The following is a 20,351-nucleotide window of genomic DNA, read 5'->3' as shown; positions in this document are numbered from 1 at the left end:
CATAAGAACACAGTCCTATGCAAACAGCCTGGGCTCCTGTGCTGGAAGTGGGGCATTAGAGCCCTGGGTCCTCCCAGTTACTGGACCACCCAGGAGGCAAGGTTAGGATTGCTCAATCCAGTTCCAAGCATTCATCCCCTTTGAAGGAATTAAACACTTTATTTAGGGCTAGCTTTAAATTAGCTAGGTCTCTTTTGATTTCTTTTGTAAATGAAAAGATCCAAGCTGAGAAGATGATTGGACATTATGAGGGTGATTTGTAAGGACCTTTGGTGGAAAGCAGCTCTAGAGGAAATGGTACTGTGAAGACACCTTGCAAAATCTGGTCTCCAAGTTATGAATTCTTAGGAAGTTAAAAGGGGAGTCTGTCTAAGCCTGGAGTAAGAAACAAGGATTAGAAGGAGCATTTAAGCTGTTAATATTTTTCAATAAAACTAATCAGATATCTGTATCTGTATCTGATACTGTATCTGTAGCTCAGATATTTGTATTTTAAGAAATCTTATTTCAATTAAATGCTTTAAAAATATCATAAAGATTGAGGTTACTGTTCAAAATAAGTTTCAGTAGACTTAATACCGGGGCTCTAATTTTTATAAATGGAAAGGATTATTGAGCAAAACTTTCCTTTCTCTTGTTCTCCCTTCTTCTGTTCAGTTTATCACATTTATGGGGGACTGTATATATATATATATATATATATATATATATATATATATATATATATATATATATATATATATATATATATATATATATTCTGATCCCATAAGCATGTACTGCTCCTCTTTCCGCTAGTTGCATATCTAAATAATAGGTTAGAAAGTTAGGAGAAAATACGTACATTCTTGGATGCTGAGTTTTCTGACCCAATGAAAATGTATGCCTACGTAATATAAGAAAGAGTTTCTGGAAATTGAAATAGCACATGTGGCTGTAATTATTCTTCTGGAAGAATCTGGAGGGAAAAATATAGATTATATTAAAGAAATAAGGGAAATTTCAAAAGCGTTTCCTTTAAGCAAAAATTGTATCTAAAAAATCTTTTTTTAAAAGCCCAGCATGGTGGCACATATCTGTAATCCCAGAGGCTTGGGAGGCTGAGACAGAAAGATAGCAAGTTGAATCTAGCCTCAGCAATTTATGGAGGCCCTGAGCAACTTAGTGAGAACATGTCTCAGGAAAAAAAAAAAAAAAGAGCTGGGCCCAGAGACTTGGGAGGCTGAGGGAGGAGAGTCACAAGTTCCAGGCCAGCCTCAGCACCTTAGTGAGACCCTGTTTCTAAATAAATAATTAAATAGGGTTGGGTCTGTGGTTCAGTGGTTAAGCACTCCTGGGTTCAATGCATGGTATCATGGTAGCAAAAAAAAAAAAAAAAAGGTTGAAGATGTAGATCAGTGGTAAAGTATATTTGGGTTGAATCCCCAATTCAGGGGGAAAATAATGTATTTTAAGGGAACACAGCTAAGAGCTATCGGTTTGGGATTTGGGAGACCCCACTTCTGAGGTAGTGTAATCTCAGGATGCAATGTGCTGCTGCAGGAAGGATAAAAAGTGAATTTTGCTGCTTAGATTTGAACTCAAAGCAGTTAATTTTGGAAAGAGAAGGGTGCTGTCTGAAGTGGTCTGTAGACCACAACGAGGGGACTGGAAGTGCCGAGGCCGAGGACACAGGCTGCATAAGGCTGCTGAAGGAACCTCAGTTCACACACACACCAGTCTATCAGTGAAATCAAGCATGAAAGCAGAAGAGAGTGGTTCCATAGCTGCAGCAACCCACGCCACCCACCGCCACTTTGAAAGACTTTGAGCTTCACCTCAGGAAATGACCCTTCATATCTCCTGCTCACATTCTGGCTGTCAGCCCAGAAATGGAGGATCAAGGAAGATGGTTATAAAATTCAGAGCTTGCTAAAGTAAGGCCAGATTAATTTGCAAGTTCAATACTAAATTGATTCAGTGGTGGGTGGGGGGTGTGTAAGTAATAGAGAGGGGCAGGAAGGAAGGAGAATTGTCATGGTGGGGATGCTTTTTAAAATAATACTTAAAATCCTCTTGAGAGTTTATTTTAGATAACTGAAAGGATTTTTGAAAAGTTTCAACTTTGATATCTCAGTGGCACAACTGGGATAAGATTGATGGAAATGTTTAATCTGTGGGTGTTGGGGCTCAAGGGGATAACTGAGTCACAGAAAATTAACCTGGGATACACTCAACCCACCACCCAGTCCAACTGGTAACCCTTTGTAGCAGTAGAAATCATGTGTTAGAGAAACTCACTTTTCCAAAACCTTACTGGGAGTTTCTAGAACAACCAAGACTAATAAATACCCAAGTTGTCTTTGCATTCGGTATTGTCCTTGTTTGAAAAAAGCCTAAAACAATTATACTGTACCATTGCTTTAGAGGCTAAGGCAAGGAATCTACAACAGGGGCCATAGAAATTGACCTCTTGCTGACTAAGAATGACTTTGATTGCAAAGTTCCCAAGTCCCTGTAGATTTAAAGTAATACTTTAATAGATCTTTAGGTAAATTAAAAAAAAAAGAAGTTCAGAAACCACTTGAACCATTTTCTCCAAAGTTAAGTAAATTTTTTATGCATAGATCAAATAGGTCATGTGGAATAGTGGTATATTATTGAACAAGATGGCATTTGTGCCAAATCCAATTATTTTATATTGAACCTTAACAGTCTTTGGCTGAAAGTGATAACTAAATGCACTCCCTGAGTTTGAGATGAGCTCATAAGAGTATTCATTTGTGCATATCCCTGGATCTGTCAGTAAATGTGTCTTAAGTCACAGCTTTGGACTTGGCAGAGTAGCCCCAAGAACCTTGGCTTTTGTGTGGAGTTAGGATATGAATTCTGTGCAAACCAGAAATACCCTCACTCTTGGCTCATATAATGGACACCGTGCATGATGATGAATCCTTTCCCTCCAGGTATCTAATCAAACTACCTAATTGCAGGTTTTCTCTAAGTGAAATTCTAATCTATTCATATTTACTTCTGATATTTTTTACTCAACTTGAAAGAGTTTTGATTTTAGCCCCTGTGAATTGCAAGATTGTTCATATTAGAGATTAGCTTAAAATGGTTAGCATAGAAAGGGAGGTTGAAAGTTATATCAAAACTAACTCAAGGCTTTTGGAGATGAAACCTTTAGGGAAATAGTTAGCTATGGAAAAAGCAAAAGTATAGGGAAGGGTAAGTGGAGGCAGAAATGAGACAAAGAAAGGAGGGGATGAACAGAAAAACATAGTACTTCTGGTAGCAACTAATGTATCATTATTACATATTTCTAGCTCCCCTGGCCTGTAAAAAATGATAGTTATACTTCCTTCCTTTCTGACATTAGGCCGGGCCTTGTGTCTTGCTTGGCTAATAAAACACGAGTGGACATAATATGTGCCACTTTCAGGCAGAAATGTAAAGACCAGTGCCAGGTAATATCTCTCCACGCTTCCCTCTTTCTGCTGTAATTGGAGAAGTGCCTGCTGAGATGAAGCTCTGTCAGCTTGATCCCTAAGTGACCATGATGGGCACAGTCCTTCTGCCAACATGTGCTGGATGTATTGTGTAAGCCAGGGAGCTAACCTGCATTATTCCCTCTGAGACAGGAATCAGGACCTAGAAAGAAGGATCAGGAGTAAGAAAACTATAAAATCAGTAGCATCTCCTAGCCACAAAAGATAGCAATTCATATGACATAGTGGCAAAATTTGGTAAATGTGTTTGTTGCAGTAATTTTGAAGGCAAGTTATTTACCTAATACATTTTTAACTTTAGCAAAAGAGATTAAAAAAAACCAGAATCTAAATAGCATGTGTTGCTGGCTATTGATGGTGCTTGGCAAGCTCAGAGAACTTGCCAGACAAACAGGAATAAAAGGGAAGAGATTCGAGAAATTTGGGAAGTAGATAGGATTAAAGATGATATTATTGTGGCTTTGGAAGAGACAATTACTTTTCAAACTCAACTGGAAAAGGAGAAAACCAGACAACAAAAGTTGATTAAGCTCACCCTCATGACAAATAGCAAATCAAGAGAATGACTGACATACATTGTTAAAACTTTTGGATGGATTAAGATGTCTTGGAGTAAGGATCCAACTGGTGAGAGGAAGAAAAGAAATAAATCAACAATGGGAAGTGCTGTTGCTATAAGGAATACACAGACCTGAATACTTATAGTGAGTTTAAGTTTTCAGGAGAGTTGTTCTGTCAAAGAAACACTGGCTTGAATTAAAAGAAACTAAGACTGTTGAAGACTTTGGACAACTTGTGGGTAGAAGTGGATAAAGTTGCTTACTCACTGAGAGATGTTCTTCAACATCCACATTAGAGATCTCCATGGAAGATAATGGAAAAGGGAAAGGCTCCTCCTAAAGGTGAGAGCCAAGGTCTATGGAGAGCAATGTCTGTAGCGCTACTTCCAAGAGCAGAATTGAGGCCTGTTTAAGGAGCATTCTCCACCCTCTTGCCCAGAGGGAGTCTGAAATTGCAGCAGAGCAGTGACGCCTATGGGTCTTCCGTTTTTCCTTAATTTTGATTTTACATATTGGTGTGAGTTGGACCTGCAAGTTATCTCTTCGGTTCCTCCTTCTGCAGACCAAAAGAAGTGAAATCCATAGCTTATATAGAAACTCTCATGCATCATGCATAAATGTTAGTTTTGCTTCTACATGGAAAAACATCATAAACTAAACCAAAGATCTAAGGTCAACTAAGGAAAGATAATACAATATATGTGCCAGGAAAGGGCACATATTATGTTAGGATGCCTACACATCAATAAAGAAAGATCCAATAGAACAATATGATGAGCAAAAGATATGAGCAGTTAATGTGTTATTCTGGGTCTTCTGGTTCTTCTGGTTGAGAAGTAGGTAGGATTAAAGACAATATTAATGTTCAAGAGGAAATACCTTGGAGAAGAAATGAGGAGGGAGCTGGTAGAGGTTGGGAAGATTGTGAGACCATGATGCAAGTCTTACCCTAAGGAAGGAGAGGGGAAAGGAAAATTGAGTAAAATCATCCCAGACCATCACACAGTCTAAGGAAATTTCTGTAGAGATGTGAAGAATTCTTGAACCGATGTCACACTCTGGAGAGTCTTGTGTCTCTCAGGAATGAGCCTGCAGTATCCCTGCTAAGCTCAGATGTTGGCTGGGAGCAGAAGACAGCAGCTGGTTTCCTTGATCAATTATGCTTCCTGTGGTTGGAGGTTAGCAAGACACAATCTTAAGGTTACCACTGTTAACTTTAATAGAGATATGAAATGCATGAAAAGATTGGAAGCCATTCTCACAATGAATGGCTTTCAAAATAAAACAATGACAAGAAATTCTTTCTTCATCTCTCATATTAGTGAAAGATAAAAAAGTTGATACTACACTGTGTTGACAAGGATGTGGGAAACAGCATTCTCTTCCTTCAGTTATGATAACGTAAACTGATATAACTTCACGAGAAGACAATTTACTATATTTCTCAAAATCACTGATGCATGTATTTCATGCCCAGCAATTACATCTTTCTAATGTATTTCACAAATATACTTACACATGCACAGAGAAGTATGTCTCAAGATATTTATTTAAGCAGTGCTTGTAATAGCAAGAGATTTGAAGCATCTTAAATGCCCATCAATAAGGAACTGATTATGTAAAATATCTTTAACCATAAAATTAAATATGTGCCTTTAAAATAATGAGGCATGTAATGATATAGCACACTGAGATATTTAAGTTGAAAAGAAGATGAAGAACAATGTGTAAAGTATTAGATCACACTTGTGTTTTAGAGAGAGAAAGAGAGTATGTGTGCACGAGAGAGATATTGAAGCTAATCTGAAAGTAGTACAGGGGTCACTAGGAAAGGGGAAGGGGAAGGGAAAAGAGACCAGGGGAAAGAAGAAGGAGTAGGTAGTGAAAGAGAGAGTAGTAAGGTGGGTTGATATGGTCAAAACATTATATATCTATGTATGGAATTGCCACAGTGAAGCCCATTAAATTGTACAATTAGTATGCTAGGAAATATTTCACATGGGCTTCCTGTGTACGCCATCCTTCTCTCTTGGCTTTTCCAGGATTACTTGTTGGTAAACTTAGGCTTTTCCAGAAGGATTACCTGTTGGTAAACCTTTGCTGGAGAGCCAGATAACAAGGTTGGCATGAAGATTGAGATTGCTCTGTTTTTCCTCCACTTAAAAATGTATCTTGAGCATTTTTCTCTTTTTTACAATTACCATATGAGTATTGATTTTAATTAGTTCTGTCTATTAAGATTCCCCTTAGGTCCAGAAGCCAGCCTGGTAATTAACTGTTGAGCTTTTCCCTTGATGTCAGGATTGTTGGGTGAGTTACTGCTACCCACGGTCAAATACTGGGATCAATGTTGTTCTGTGAATCCACCCTGAAGAACCCAGATTCAAATAGAGATTCCGTCTCAGGTGGTTTTTCTCTGTCTTGTCACAGACATGGGGATTAGGAAAGGAGACTTCTTGGATGGTATGACTTTCTTCTTATTTTTTAAAAATTTATTTAATTATTTTAATTAGGTATATATCACAGCAGAATGCATTTTGATCCATTGTACACAATTGCAGCACAGCTTTACTTTTCTCTGGTTGTACACCATGTAGCATCACACCATATGTGCAGTCATACATGTACCTAGGGTAATGATGTCCACCTCATTCCACCATCTTTCCTGTCCCCGTGATTTTCTTCCTATTCTTGATGGCAGATGTACCTCTATCAGAACCTCTAAATGGTATGCATGTTGTTGGAAAACAATGTGGTGTTGTATAGAAGGATTTAAAAAAGTCTTTTATTTGTTCTTTTTTTGACAGTAGGATGTATTTTGACATGTCATACACACATGGAGTATAACTTCCCATTCTTGTGGTTATATATGATGTGGAGTTAAACTGGTCATGTATTCATATATGAACATGGAAAGTTATGTCCGATTAATTCATTCTACTTAGAAGGATTTTTTGAACCTTACCTGACACCACACACTGATGGTGAGATGATACCAGACCATGTCTCTTTGTATTTCCTAAATGAGCTTGATATTTTGTTGGGTGGAACAGGGCCTGAACAAAAATTAATAGTGTTTTCTTTTGCTTTTACTTATTCTAAATTCTAGAAAAAGTCAAGATTTTGCCTCAGTTATTTACTGGATATATGAAATGTAATCTCCCAGAAAACATATGTGATATTCAGATTTTCAGTGTACAGTTTCTGAGACTAAACTCCCTTAGTGTACATTCTGTATTTACACATTTTACTGACAAAATTTGTGTTTGGGTTTGTAGTTACAATTAATAGTTGTTCAGGATAATGATAGTATTTCTAGAATTTATTTATAGAAAATCAATTAATAATTGGGTGAGAGCCATGACAATAATCCTTTTAGATTGAATCAAAATCCCTACCATTTTCTGGGGCCTATTATTGAGGGCAATCCATTATTTTTAATGAAACAGCTAAACAGTTTAATATACCTTTTTTTGATGTTCAAAAGCTCTGGATTTACTGTGATTAGGATGAGACTACAAAATTGTTTGTGTTCAGTAGAACAAACAGTGAAGGTGGAGACTGTCCAGGTCCATCTGCTCCTTATGGGCCACTTGCCCCTCCTGTGTGTCTGCCCTTCCCTCCTGTAGTGTCCCGTCTGCTTCAACAGACTATGTCCTGGGTACCTTGAAACCTTTACAGTCATGAATAAATTTCCTGAGGTTGGTAGCCAAGACTGTCAGTCACAGCTGAGTATTTGGCTCCCTTGCTATTTCTTGTTCTTGCCTGGTCAATTTGAGAGTGTTTGACTTGGATGGAAGTTGAGCTCACATCTTGAGTGCTAAAGCCAGAATAACTGAATCAGAGAACCCAGAGTGGTTATTATAAAACAAATTGCATAATCAGATCACTGTCTACTCTCTTTTATTCCTGGATAATATTTTTAAGCAATTGTCATATGGCCAACTGAAATGAGGCACTGGGTGCCCCTTATCTTGTGTTTAGCAAAGAAACACTAGGGAAGGGAAACATAGGGATGCACTGAAGCATAATGCATATTTGTAGCAGTGCCGTGGACTTTTAGGAAGAGATGTTAGCTTATTGACCCATTCATGTTGCAGCTAAATAATTTACTCATTTAATTATTATTCGTTGAATGCATTCTATTTCCATGGCATCATGAACTGCATAAACTATATGTTCCTTGCCCTTGCAAAGAATATATCTAGGAGTGCTTTAACCTGATCAAAAATATTGTGCTCTCTGTGAAGCAAATGACCTGAAGTGGGAACAACAGAGTCTGAGCAGCTGTCACGTAATTGAGCCAGAGAACAGTATATTTATGCCCTCAGCTCAGAAAAGATGTGGGTCACGTGTAACTACGTGTAGGAACATGACTCACAGCTGCATTTAAGGGCAATTACGCAACTATGACAATACTAAGCAAGATCTGATTTCCCTTTGGACTTGAGACCTGCAAAATAGGAATGTGTTATCTATCTCCTTTCACAGCAATACTTGATGAAGTGTCTGTGCACAGAACAATCCTTTAAGTGAGAAAATGAGTGACAGTCATTGACAAAATTTGCTGGGAATTAATTTTGTGCAGTTCCCCAGTGAGCACGTGCCTTTTATACTTCAAGATTATTGTTGCAGACAAAAGAAATGTAAAATAAAACGGGCCTATACTCAATACATGTTAAACACAATTCTTGGAACTTCCAGGGGAAAATGTTCATATTTCTTTCAACGAAGGTTAGATAGAGGCTAAAGTTGCCAGTGATGAAACATTAAATGTTTGAGTACTAGCCTACCTTGAGATTGTTTAATAATGCCATATTCTGAGGACATTGCTTTAGGTGTCCGATGTGTGTTTATGCCCAATGTTCCTCTTCAGGAAGATGGTACTCTTGGGAAGAATAGACAGGACTAGGAAATAGCATGTTTTGGAAATAGCATGTTTTTTCCTTATTTCTTTTTACAAAGCAGTTCCTTGAAGGTTACTTGCAGTTTATCCTCTGAAAGAATTGTTTTAGAGGAATCAACAGAGTTGTGTATGCTAAATTAGATCTAAATATAAGGTTGCTATTATCACATGACTCTAAGATATCGTAGAATAAATACAAGCATGCCTCTGGAATCAGACTGCCAGATTGATTTTAAACCTATTCTGACACTAGCTGTGTGGTCATGGCCAATTTACTAAATCTCTCTGTGACTTAAAAAGAATCTACCTCATAAAGTTGTTGTGATGATTAAATAAGTTAATATAATTCAAGTTGTATATGCAGTACATATCTAGTACATATTTAATATGTGTTCAATAGTACTGAGTCTGACTTAGTGTCTGTTTAGAAAATGCTCGTGGTTGTGATTGTCATTATTTCAAACTCCAGCCATTTGCTATTGCTTCCTACTGAGGGCCACCAAGCTTCATGTTTGAAGTGACTTCTTGATTTTTATAGCCCCAGAAACATTTTTAGTGGCTGTGGGGTGACTATGGCTCCTTTTGTGAAGGCCTAGGCTAATTCCTAAGACCTACTTTTCCCCAAATGCTACATGTTGGATAAATTTCCCTTTATTTAACTCATATATAATTTATTCTACATTTCCAAAGAGGATTCAAAGTGTTGATTTGAGGTTTGAGTCCTCCAGCTGCACTAGCATTTCCTGGGGGGGTTGTTCCAAAGTTTTATACAGAGACCTCATTGTTCTCTGTTACCACATGGCTGAACAAATGTGACACAATCATTTTCTTGTTGGAGGCAAATCTGTGGCGAGTTTGCTGAGTGGGGAATTTCTGTTGAAAAAACTTAACATTCGAAAGGATCCTCCCTGGCTTTGCATAGATTATAACTGAACTAATGTCAGACTTTTCTGATACAAGAATAACCACCAATATCATCAGGATTACAAGTATTTCCATAGCACCTGCTGTGTGCAAGGTAGAAAATGTTAGATTGCCACTGTAGTTTACCCTCAGAATATCTAATTCCAAATCAAAGAGCATGGTGTGCCAAATTTTCCTGGTGTTAGGCAGCAGAATAAATCCATCCAGAATTTTCTGTGTACTAAGTAGAAAAACAAAACAAAAGTACAAATTCGGAAGAAGGTGAATTTCTCTTAGTATCACCTGAAGGCTGGAGCATCGCTCTTTATCAGTGTGTTTGCTAAGCCTGGGCAAGGCCTTGGGTTCTGTCCCCAGTACTGAAGAAAAAAGTCAGAATGTGTCAGAAGACCCAGAATAGGGCAGTGTGAGGGAGGGAAAAGACACACAGTGCTCAGAGACACTGTTTTTAGAGGCTGTGTGGAGACAGTGCATGAGGCTGCCCCACATCGTTCCTGCCGTGCTCTGTGGCTTCTGTTATCTTTGTGACTGCCAGAGGACATGGGCTCAGCCCTGCCTGCATTCTGCCCTGCAGCCCACCACAGTACTTGGGGAGTCCAGGGCCTTCACACTTGCTCTCCTCCAGTCAATACCAACCCCATTAGGCTCTGTCCCTCTGCTGTCTTCATTCTCTGACAGTCACCAGAGAAATGATCAGTGTTTCTCACGCTGGCTACCTTGGGGTCACTTTAATTCCAGGGTAGACATGTGTCCATGCATTTGTATGAGCTGGGAAAGGTACAGATCAATATGTATTTAGGAGAGAATGTAACTCTCATGCTGCTTCTAATAAATCTAGACACCTTGGCTATTAGTTTTTGTTGTTGTTATTTTTCCTCTCAATAAGCCAGGAAATTAAATGATGGGGGCGGGTGCTGGAAATTGAACCCAGGCATGCTTTACCACTAAGCCACATCCCCCAGCACCAGTTTTATTCACCCCCCACTTTTTGAAAAAATTTTGGGGATAGGATCTCATTACATTGTGATTTAATTTGTGATTCTCCTGCCTCAGCCTCTGGAGTTGCTGGGATTATAGGTATGCTCCATTGCACATGGCGATGACCAGATTTTGAAGGTATATATATTTGTTTATATATTTATTATTTTGTTTTTCATAAGTGTATTATATATTAATACATTCCATGTAGAAATAATATATAGTGTATCCATTTATTTTATATATTGCCATAGATATTACCAGGTATGTATGATAAAACACAGTTTATCCATTTTTCTACTGATGGACCCATTTGCTTCAGGGCCAATTTGGTTGTTTCCATTAAGAATATTTAAACAGATGTGCAGACGAGGTAAAAGAACACAAACATGCCATGGGTTAAAACACATCACCATAGATCAGAATATGGAAAAAGGGAGAGATAAACTACATTTTGTTTTATTAAACAAAATTGTAAATTATAATTTATGTGTCATCTTGAGAAAGAAAAAATATCTTCCCAACAGTGATGCAGACTGGTGAGCATGTGTGAAGATACACTTTAGCCTGTATCTCAGTGCTTATCTTACTTTATACTCTTCAGACGCCCTGAAGCCAAAGCTCTTGGTCAGGCCCTCTACACCATCTGTCCTCCCCTGGCCAAAATCCACCCAGGGGCAGTCTCACGGCTCACGCTGTGAGCTCCAGCATCAAAGATCTACTGCTCTGGCAAGGAATTCAAGGGGTCTGTCACACCATGTAATTTAACATCAGAAGTGTTCCGGAGAATCCAGGACACAGAGAGCAGAATATGCTGAACACTGTGTACTAGGTTACTGCCAGCCAAGGCTGGGATGGGGAGGAAGATGCTTGCCATGGGTCTTTGCAGCATGGAGTCCTCTGATAGTGCTTCAGTCACTGCACTGACAATTCCACGGGACACTATTTAGAGGTATTAAGAGCCTCTTCACGGGCTCATTCATTTTGCTCTCACAATTGGCTCATGATATCGATAATATTTTACACAAGTACATTACCTTTTGTTGTTTACTGTAAATGTATATGCTTGTTTAATTGTGAACTACTTTTAGCCTTATAATTAAATGGAAAACCACAGAAGGCAAGCATGAAAAGACAGGTGTGTGGGAGAAGGATTCAGTGACGAAAAATGGGAAAGTTGCTGGCGTTGCTCAGGTTTGGGTTTGATTCCTGCAGTCTGGGCTTCTATCTATTGGGACTGGTCCAGGGATCCCCAAGGCCTCGTCCTCTGCTTGGTTTATCCTGTGAGGTCTCTGCTTGTCTTCTCTCTATACTCTTGGTAGGTCCACATGTTCACTTTCTTCTCTTGACTCAAAATTTTTCCAGGTCAAGCAGGGTCTATTATTATTATTATTATTATTATTACTATTATTATTATTATCCTTCTTCAAGGCTACCAAAAATGGGAGGTGAATCAATGTTTATTGAGGGTCTTCTGTTTGCCAGGAACTTGACCTATACCACATCATTGAACCTTTGCAACAACTGAGAACTAGAACTGATTATTTCCAATCATTTTTTTTCTTATATCATTTTATAGAGGAAGAAGCTGAACATAACAAATGTTAAGTAACTTGGCTAAGATCACATAATTAATATTGGCACACTTCCATCCGAGTCCAAAATCCTCTGATCTTTCCATTCCAGAGCCTTGCTTCCTCTTGAGAGGGTCCTGCCTCACAGTATCTCTGTTGCTTTGAAGAGTTGATTGTGTTCCAGCTTTAATGAGTAGGATCTGGATGCCTCATACAGGGTCTGTCTATCTTCACTATTCCTAATTCCACACTCAGGTGGACAGCTCTTGCTTTCTTTTCAACTCCTTTAAAATAAGTGTAGGGTCCTTTCATCTGTTGAGACCAGGATTTTTAACATTTTATAGGTTATAGAAAATATAGTGCACACTATATATCCTCTTTGAAGAATTCACAAGTACACATACATACATGCAATCACATTGTTGCATATTATTTCAGAATACTTGCAGGATATGTCAGAATATTCAGTTATGGCCCTACCTGGACCCTAAGTCTGGATCCCTATTCAAGATTGTTTTAAGTGGAAGATTATATTTCACTGCACAGTAGTTGAGAAAATATCCAATATTCTCTTTTGTGGGTAGGCAAAGTAATTCACTTTTCAGTACCATGTAAGGTCATATTGTCTGTGCCTCTTCCCAGGTGCAGGTTTTTAGATCTTTGGTTTATCTGTGCGTAATTCTTAAAACTGGCCCCTAAAGGCTCACTGGGACAATAAACTCCTGATGGCCTGGAAAGCTGGCTTCCTTATCTATACCTACTTTCTTCACCTGAAATATTGGCATGAGTCCTATCTGTTCTGCTCCTCAGGATGAAGGTAAAATGGGATAAAGGGTTAAAGCATTTTTTTCCACTATCTGTTTAATATTTATTGTTTTAGTTTTTGGCGGACACAACATCTTTATTTGTATGTGGTGCTGAGGATCGAACCCAGCACTGCACGCATGCCAGGTGAGCGCACTACTGCTTGAGCCACATCCCTAGCCCAGGGTTAAAGCATTTTGAAAGTAAAAGCATTCATGTCAGTGTGTCACTGAGGCAAACATTTTGGGCTTTGCCATTTTTGCATAGTTGACCATTCCAAGCTTTCTCCTTGGAATGACCTGTGGCTGTCTCTGACATTTCTCAAAATTTCTGAAAGAGGGAAAAATTGGCTTTCCACCTGAGGCTTAGCTAAGGACTAGCCCCTGCTGGTGGTGTGCTTAGGAGCTGCTCAAGCCCTTCACTTCAAATGGACTCTGAGGCTTAAATTGGACAGACCTTTCCATTTTGCATTTTCTCCAAGAACTGTCCAGTGCTGGTAGCAAATTTATAGCTGGCAGTGGTTTGATTAACATGAAAAAGTCTGAAGCTTCAATATTATGTAAGCCATCCAGCACTGTAAAGCGAGCACCTACTAGGTTTTAAAATCAGTCTAGGAGAACATGACACCTGTCCTTAAAATGTTTGACTTGGTAATTTTATGTTATGGATTTGAAGTTTGAAATATGTCATGGTAGTCTCCCTGCTGTTTATTTAGGTCTGACTCATTGCTATTTAAGCCATAACATGGTCTTATTATAGGAATGGCTCTGATAACTTCAACTGAGTGAGCAATTCTGATTCATCTCTCAGTGTGATGCAGAAGATACTTGCAACTTTACTGCTGTCTCTGCTGCCCATTGGAGCCCTTTTTAGGACTAATCATTTGACTTTGCACTAATGAGATTAAACCCAGCAGGGGCAGATATTTTCTTTTTTAATTTTCATTCCTGTTATTTAATTGGCATTACACACACATAATGAGACCAGAAAAAAACACCCTGTAGCAATCTGTTCAATACAAATAACTCAGGCAGATGCAGCCAGATGTCTCCATGGTGACCTCCTTGACTGTCTCACTGCACATGCATGAGGGAAGGTGGCCCACAATGCTTAACTGCTTGTTTGCTGGATGTGTCTTTCTCTCATGAGAAAGGCATTTCCCCCAAACCTTATGTTTCTTCCATGTTGGGAGCTGTCTTCTCAACATCTGTGGAAGTGACATGGCTAAGTGTTGGGTGGGTGCTTGTCCCTGGTGTTAGTTGGGACCACCCGGGATTCAGTGTTGTAGGAAAAAAATAATCTATTCCTAAGCCTCCATTAACATATTGAAAGAACAAAGGGAGGAAGTCTCACTCAACCTCAGTTAAGTTCTGTCTTGCCTTGGAATATTGTCCAGCCCAAAGATGGACCTTTCTAGTCATTTTGGTAATGCAGGAACCCAGGAGGCACCCTTGAAACCTCCCTGTCTTCACTGCATTTACTTGTCTCCACTTGCAGTACTACCACCACAGGTTAAGCCCCAACCTATAACACAGGACCAGGCAATAACCTACCAATTATCTCCTCTTTATAACTTTTTCCCCCCTTTCTGCCATTCATTCCGGCAATTATATTGCTGCTTTCAAAATGCAAGACAAATCATTTCACTCCAATACTTCAGACCTTTCAAAGGCTCACATTATACTTTAGCAAAACAAAATAACCAAGACAGATATCTATTGCATTCTTACCATAGCCAGCAGGGTTCTGCATGATATGGGATCTGGCCATTGTCTTCTAGAATACCAACATCTCTTGTTCACACTACTGTAATAAATACCTGTTTGTTAGCTTCCTCTCACTAAGATGAAGACAAAAATGATTAGGTTTTCCCCCCAAGCCTCTCCAACCTCATCTTACTGTCTGTTTCCCTTCTTTTACTCTACTCCAACCACAACCTTCTTTCAATGCCAGGTTCTGGGTCTCTTCCTGACCCAAGATTTTGTATTTGCTTTTTTTTTTTTGCTTTATTGGAACGTCCTTCTTTCTAATCTTACCCACCCTCGATCTCGCCAGCAGCTGTCCTGGCCCTCAAGGTCATGCCATGTGTTCTATTCAGGCTGAGTCCACTCTGGGCCTTCCCAACCAACCTGTCTCTAAAGTATTGTAGGTCTTCTACTTTTCCAATGGGAAGATGAAAGCATTATTTTCAGACTTGAATAAGTAACCTTAAGGTGATCTAGGTGAACCCCTCGAGTCTAGTCATTATACTTAATTTGGGTGTACTGTGTGTTTAAATTTACATTAGATAAATTGATATGAATTTAGAAACATGCTTATTTTCCACTTTCTTTTTTTCTGCCCTCTTTGCAGCCATTGTTGACATCCATGTCTTCATCATCCTGGAAGCCACTCTTTGAATCCTCATAATGTGGTTTTGTGACATCTTTCACCAGCACTTCCATCTACGCTGTTTGAGATATGGCAATGTTTGAATCCTGCATGGTGCTGTCACTGGGAATTTATCCCAGGCCACTAGAACCCATTTGTGTAACATTAGGGCAGTCCCCCCCCCCCCCCTTTCATTTGTCCTGTGGGTATGTGTTTATGATCCCCACACTGTAACCACTCACTGTATTGCTTGAGAAGTGATCTCTAAAATTTAAAAGGCTTGTTTACAATGACATCTAGCATTTGCAATTGTTAGGTCATCCCCCAGGGACAATTACTGAATCTTTGTTAAATTCCATTCCTTCTTTATTACCAATTATGTCCATTCTAGGTTAATTTGCTGAAAGACAATTCACTGAATGGGCAATTTGCTTAATTTACCTGTTTCTTTTCACTAATTTTAGTGGACAGACTTTTATTTGGTCTTCCTAACAGTATTTTAAGGAATGTGAAGTTGATGTGTGCCTCAGTTTTCTGCTGCTTGAACTGGATGTTGCTCGCCAGTTTGGCATCCACACCACTCCCTGATCGGTGTCTTTCTTAATAGAACCTCAGCCTACTGTAGATACCCTTCCTCCCTCACAGTTATGGAACCCCAGGGACACTGAACCCTCCCTGTTTTAATCATGTTATCTTGTTTGAACATTGATGAGGCCAGGCACAGATCAAGAGAGAGAAATGATGGGGTTTTACAGTTTTGTTTTACACATAAGTCCCTGGGGAGAACATAGCATACATACCATTCAGGGCTACTTAGCAGGAGGACTAGGATCCTTCATGAGGCAGAGAGAGCGGGCAGAACTGTGGGCAGCCACCTTGATTGTGGTTTCCATGGGAAGGAATGGGTGAGGCAGAGTAGGTAGGTAGGCTTATAATTGTTATAATAGGCTTATAATATATTTGAAAGTGGCTCCCCTATCAAATTCATGTTCACTGTGACTGTTGAAGTATAAGCTTTAGGGCTATCTAAAGTCTCCAGATTTTTTTTTAGGCTATGCAGGATTTGATAACAACAAGTAGCAAAAATGCAAATGTTAAATCATCAATTTACAGAAATTTTAAGTGTGATTAATTTCTATTTCAAGAGCTGGTCCTAGTTAGTTTAAGTCACACATGGGTTTCCCCTGGTGGCATATGGCATGAATTTGGCTAACCCTAGCTTGCTGCCTGCCTACTCTTTCATCCCTAATTGAAGAAAATTCTTTTAAAAAATCTTGAGGCTCTATCCAGATCAAGTCCACCTATCCAGCAGCTCTTACCTCTTTCTAAGTCATCCCTAGAAACAGCTCCCTTTTTTCAAGTAGCAGTTGTGTATATCTGTTAGGGTGAATGCAAGTCACCTCTTAGAAGGCTTGATGTTTCTGAAGGTGAACTATGAAGGGCTCCTAAGGATATCTTAGGGAAGAGGAAAGAAGGAGGAAAAGTGGTCACTTCCCTTACTCCAATCTTTACATGGGGATCAAAGCAGAAGGACCTTGGTTATGAAGTCAAGAACTCATAAAACATCTGAAGAAACATGTATGAGCAGTTGGCATGCAATATATCCTGAGTATATTTTCCTCTGTTTTCAGGTGCAGTGTGTCTCTTCATTTTGCCCTGGCCTGCTGCTTCTGAGGAGTGCATGAATAATAAAATGTGCAAGCCCTCTCAGTTGAGTCCTCCAGGTTCTTTCTTCAGGATCAGTAAAACAGCATGGTGGGAACTTTGGGGGTTGAACAGCATCATTACTGAGATGGTTGTTCTGAGAAACACGGCCATTACTCTCTATGCTTTTACTTGTGAAGCACAACCTTACAATCCAACAGCACAAAGCTGCAGGGAGCAATTCTCAAGGTGCTGGAGTTCACCTGTGAGAGGAAACAGACTTTACAACTCCATGGATTATCCTCTACTGTTCTCTTCTTTCTTATTTGGGAGAGTGCAAGAGGATATGCCACGTTGCTCTAAAAACATAGGGTACTGGCATGAGGATCCACTATGGATTAAAGATTGTAGAATAGAACCACCTGTCCAACAGAATTTCATCCGTACCCTTGTGCACACTTGCCTGTTGTTTCCTTTGGAATTTCTAGTCTAGATTTTTTTTTTTTTTTAATTTTCTGCCTACTGTTTCATCCCAGATTGGTTTATCTTTTATGATTATTTTCAATCTTTGCATTTTCAATCTTGATTTGACCATTTTTTTTTTGCTTTTATTTTCTGAATGCAGATGTGCTCTTGCCTAAATTTAAATGCCTAATCAGCCTCTTTAGGTCATCTAATGCCAAGGCCAATGTATACCATACTGTGTGTCAGGCTAGGAAAAGTTTGGCCTAGTGGTGAAAGATAAATTTGAAACTAGATAGCCAGAAACTATGTAAAATAAAGGGAGCAGAGCGCAAATACAGTAGTGACATGCATGCAAAGGAACCCAGAAAAATAATTCCTAGTACTTGGATTAGTGGGGTAAAGGGCATGCATTTAAAGGCTCTTAAAGTTCCTAGAAAGATGTGCACAGCTCCTCTAGGGCTACCCTTATCTGTGTGGCACCTTGATGTGAATTAGAGAAGGTGCTTTGCCTTCAGTAGGATGCAACCTTTTTGCCAGGGTACAGTGTAGTAAACAGGGCAGGCTGTGTCTCAGCCCCCTCATTTTCTGGCCCAGGCTTTCTTGTCCAGGAATAAGTCTGTGTGATACTTATTGACAGCCATGATCTCGTTCCGATGATTTGTATGTTGTAATTATTTTGGCCAAATTCTCATTCATTGTGCATTGCCTTTTCAATCTATAACTTAATCTCCTCTCCTTCCTTGTCCCTGGTAGGTCCATTGCTCTCTGTTTCTTCAGTGCAGTCTTGTGGCATTTGTCATTCTTCAGCAGCATGTAAACTCAATTCACATTCAGTGAAGTCAACTCAGCCCCATGCTCTTAGGTTCTAGGTGTTCTGCCTGCCTTCCGGGGTTTCATTTCGGCCACATCCTCTGATGGCACACTTGTTTTAACCTTGGTGGTGTCCCTTGAACACAAGCGCCTTTTAGCCTTAGGACTTTTCACTTGCAGTTTCCTCTGTCAGAAATTTGAATCATTTACCCACTCAGACTCTTTAAGTTTCTGCACACACTAATCCCTCTAGGACATTAGACTCATATAGGCCAGGACTTAACTATGTTCAGTCCTGTATCAGATGCAGTGCCTGGCAAGAGGTAGGGCCTCAATAAATATTTGTTGAAAAAAATGGCTTAATAAATGGTGGATGAAAGAGCTGAATTATTTTTGTTCTTCAGTATGTAGCCATAGTTCTCTATGCCCACTGTCTTAATGGAAACCATAATACAAAGAGAATAAAAAGTTCTAAGAGGCCAATTCTTGAATTTTTTTAGGTTTTAAGAAAATTATATGAAGTCTCTTTTTTATTGGCTATATCTGATAGTAGAATTCCTTTTGATATAATTATACAAGTTTGTGGCAATTGAACTTTAAAAATATAATTTTGTAAATTTGGGATGGGGAGGAAAGCTTTGAGGGAAGATATTTGAGAACGAAGGACCCAGTCTTTGAACTATAGTTTGGAAGACTATCTCTAACTCCATGTTTTCCCACAATTCAGAAAGAAAGTTCACTTGTTCAATGGGAGGAGAAAGATATTCAGTGGAAGAGAAAGCAATGGGATGAGCCATTGGCTATGAGTTCTGTGATCAATGTGATCTGGTTTTGTTTTTCTAGATTAAAACTGTGAAAAGGTTGGAATGGGCAGGGAAGTAACAGAAACCAAAGAGCAAATTTGTTAAAGCCTTTCCAAGAGGAGAACAACTTTATAATTTCCTTTTTCAGGCATATCCAAGGTCAATGCAACCCTCTGAGAGCAGTCACTGTACACAAGGTGATGGGAAGTAGACTGGTGGTGACTAGTTGTCTAGGCTGATGGTCTTGAGGTCAACAATCTGATCCCTGCAAGCCCCACCTTATAAGAGGAGAAACTGATAATGTCTATATTGGTTTTCCAGGGTTACTATAAAGACATGCTACAGATTGGGTGGCTTAAACAACATCCAACACAAATTTATTTCTGCATAGTTTTGAAGACTGCAAGTCCAAAATCAAGGGGTAATCAGGGTTGCTTTCTTTTGAGGCCTTTTTTCTTGGCTTGTAGATGTCCATCTGTGTTTTTCTTCTGTGTCTATTGGTGTCCCAATTTCTTAAGAATGCTAGTCATATGGGATAGAACACATTCAGATAATCTTATTTTGTCTTAATTTTCTCTTTAATGGCTCTGTCTCCAATAATATCATATTTGGAAGTCCTGGGCTATGAACTTCAACATGTGAATTTTGAGAGGACATAATTCAGCCTGTAATAGTGCCCAAATGCCTACATATGTGGTATAGAGCAGTTGAGAGAAAACAACTGGGCTTCATGGGTCCATGGGTAGTCTGAGAAAAGCTCAGTGAGCATGACGTAACCATCGAGGCTAGGGCAGGATTGCAGACTTCAACACTGGATGCCACTGTGGAATACTGAGATCAGGATGAGGCAAATTGCATCTCAGTGGAGGCCAGGGTGGAGAGAGAATTTTTATGGAAAAAGTACACTATTCCTGATGCCAGGGTTCTATAAAAGTCAATCTCTATTCAGATCACAGATCACCTCCATGGACAAAGGAGGGAGAAGGGGTGAGAGGGGATAAGAACTGTGTATTTATCTAAATAAA

This window comes from Marmota flaviventris, chromosome 5 (genome assembly GCF_047511675.1).
Source record: "Marmota flaviventris isolate mMarFla1 chromosome 5, mMarFla1.hap1, whole genome shotgun sequence".
NCBI lineage: Eukaryota > Metazoa > Chordata > Mammalia > Rodentia > Sciuridae > Marmota > Marmota flaviventris.
This window is presented reverse-complemented; position numbering follows the sequence as displayed.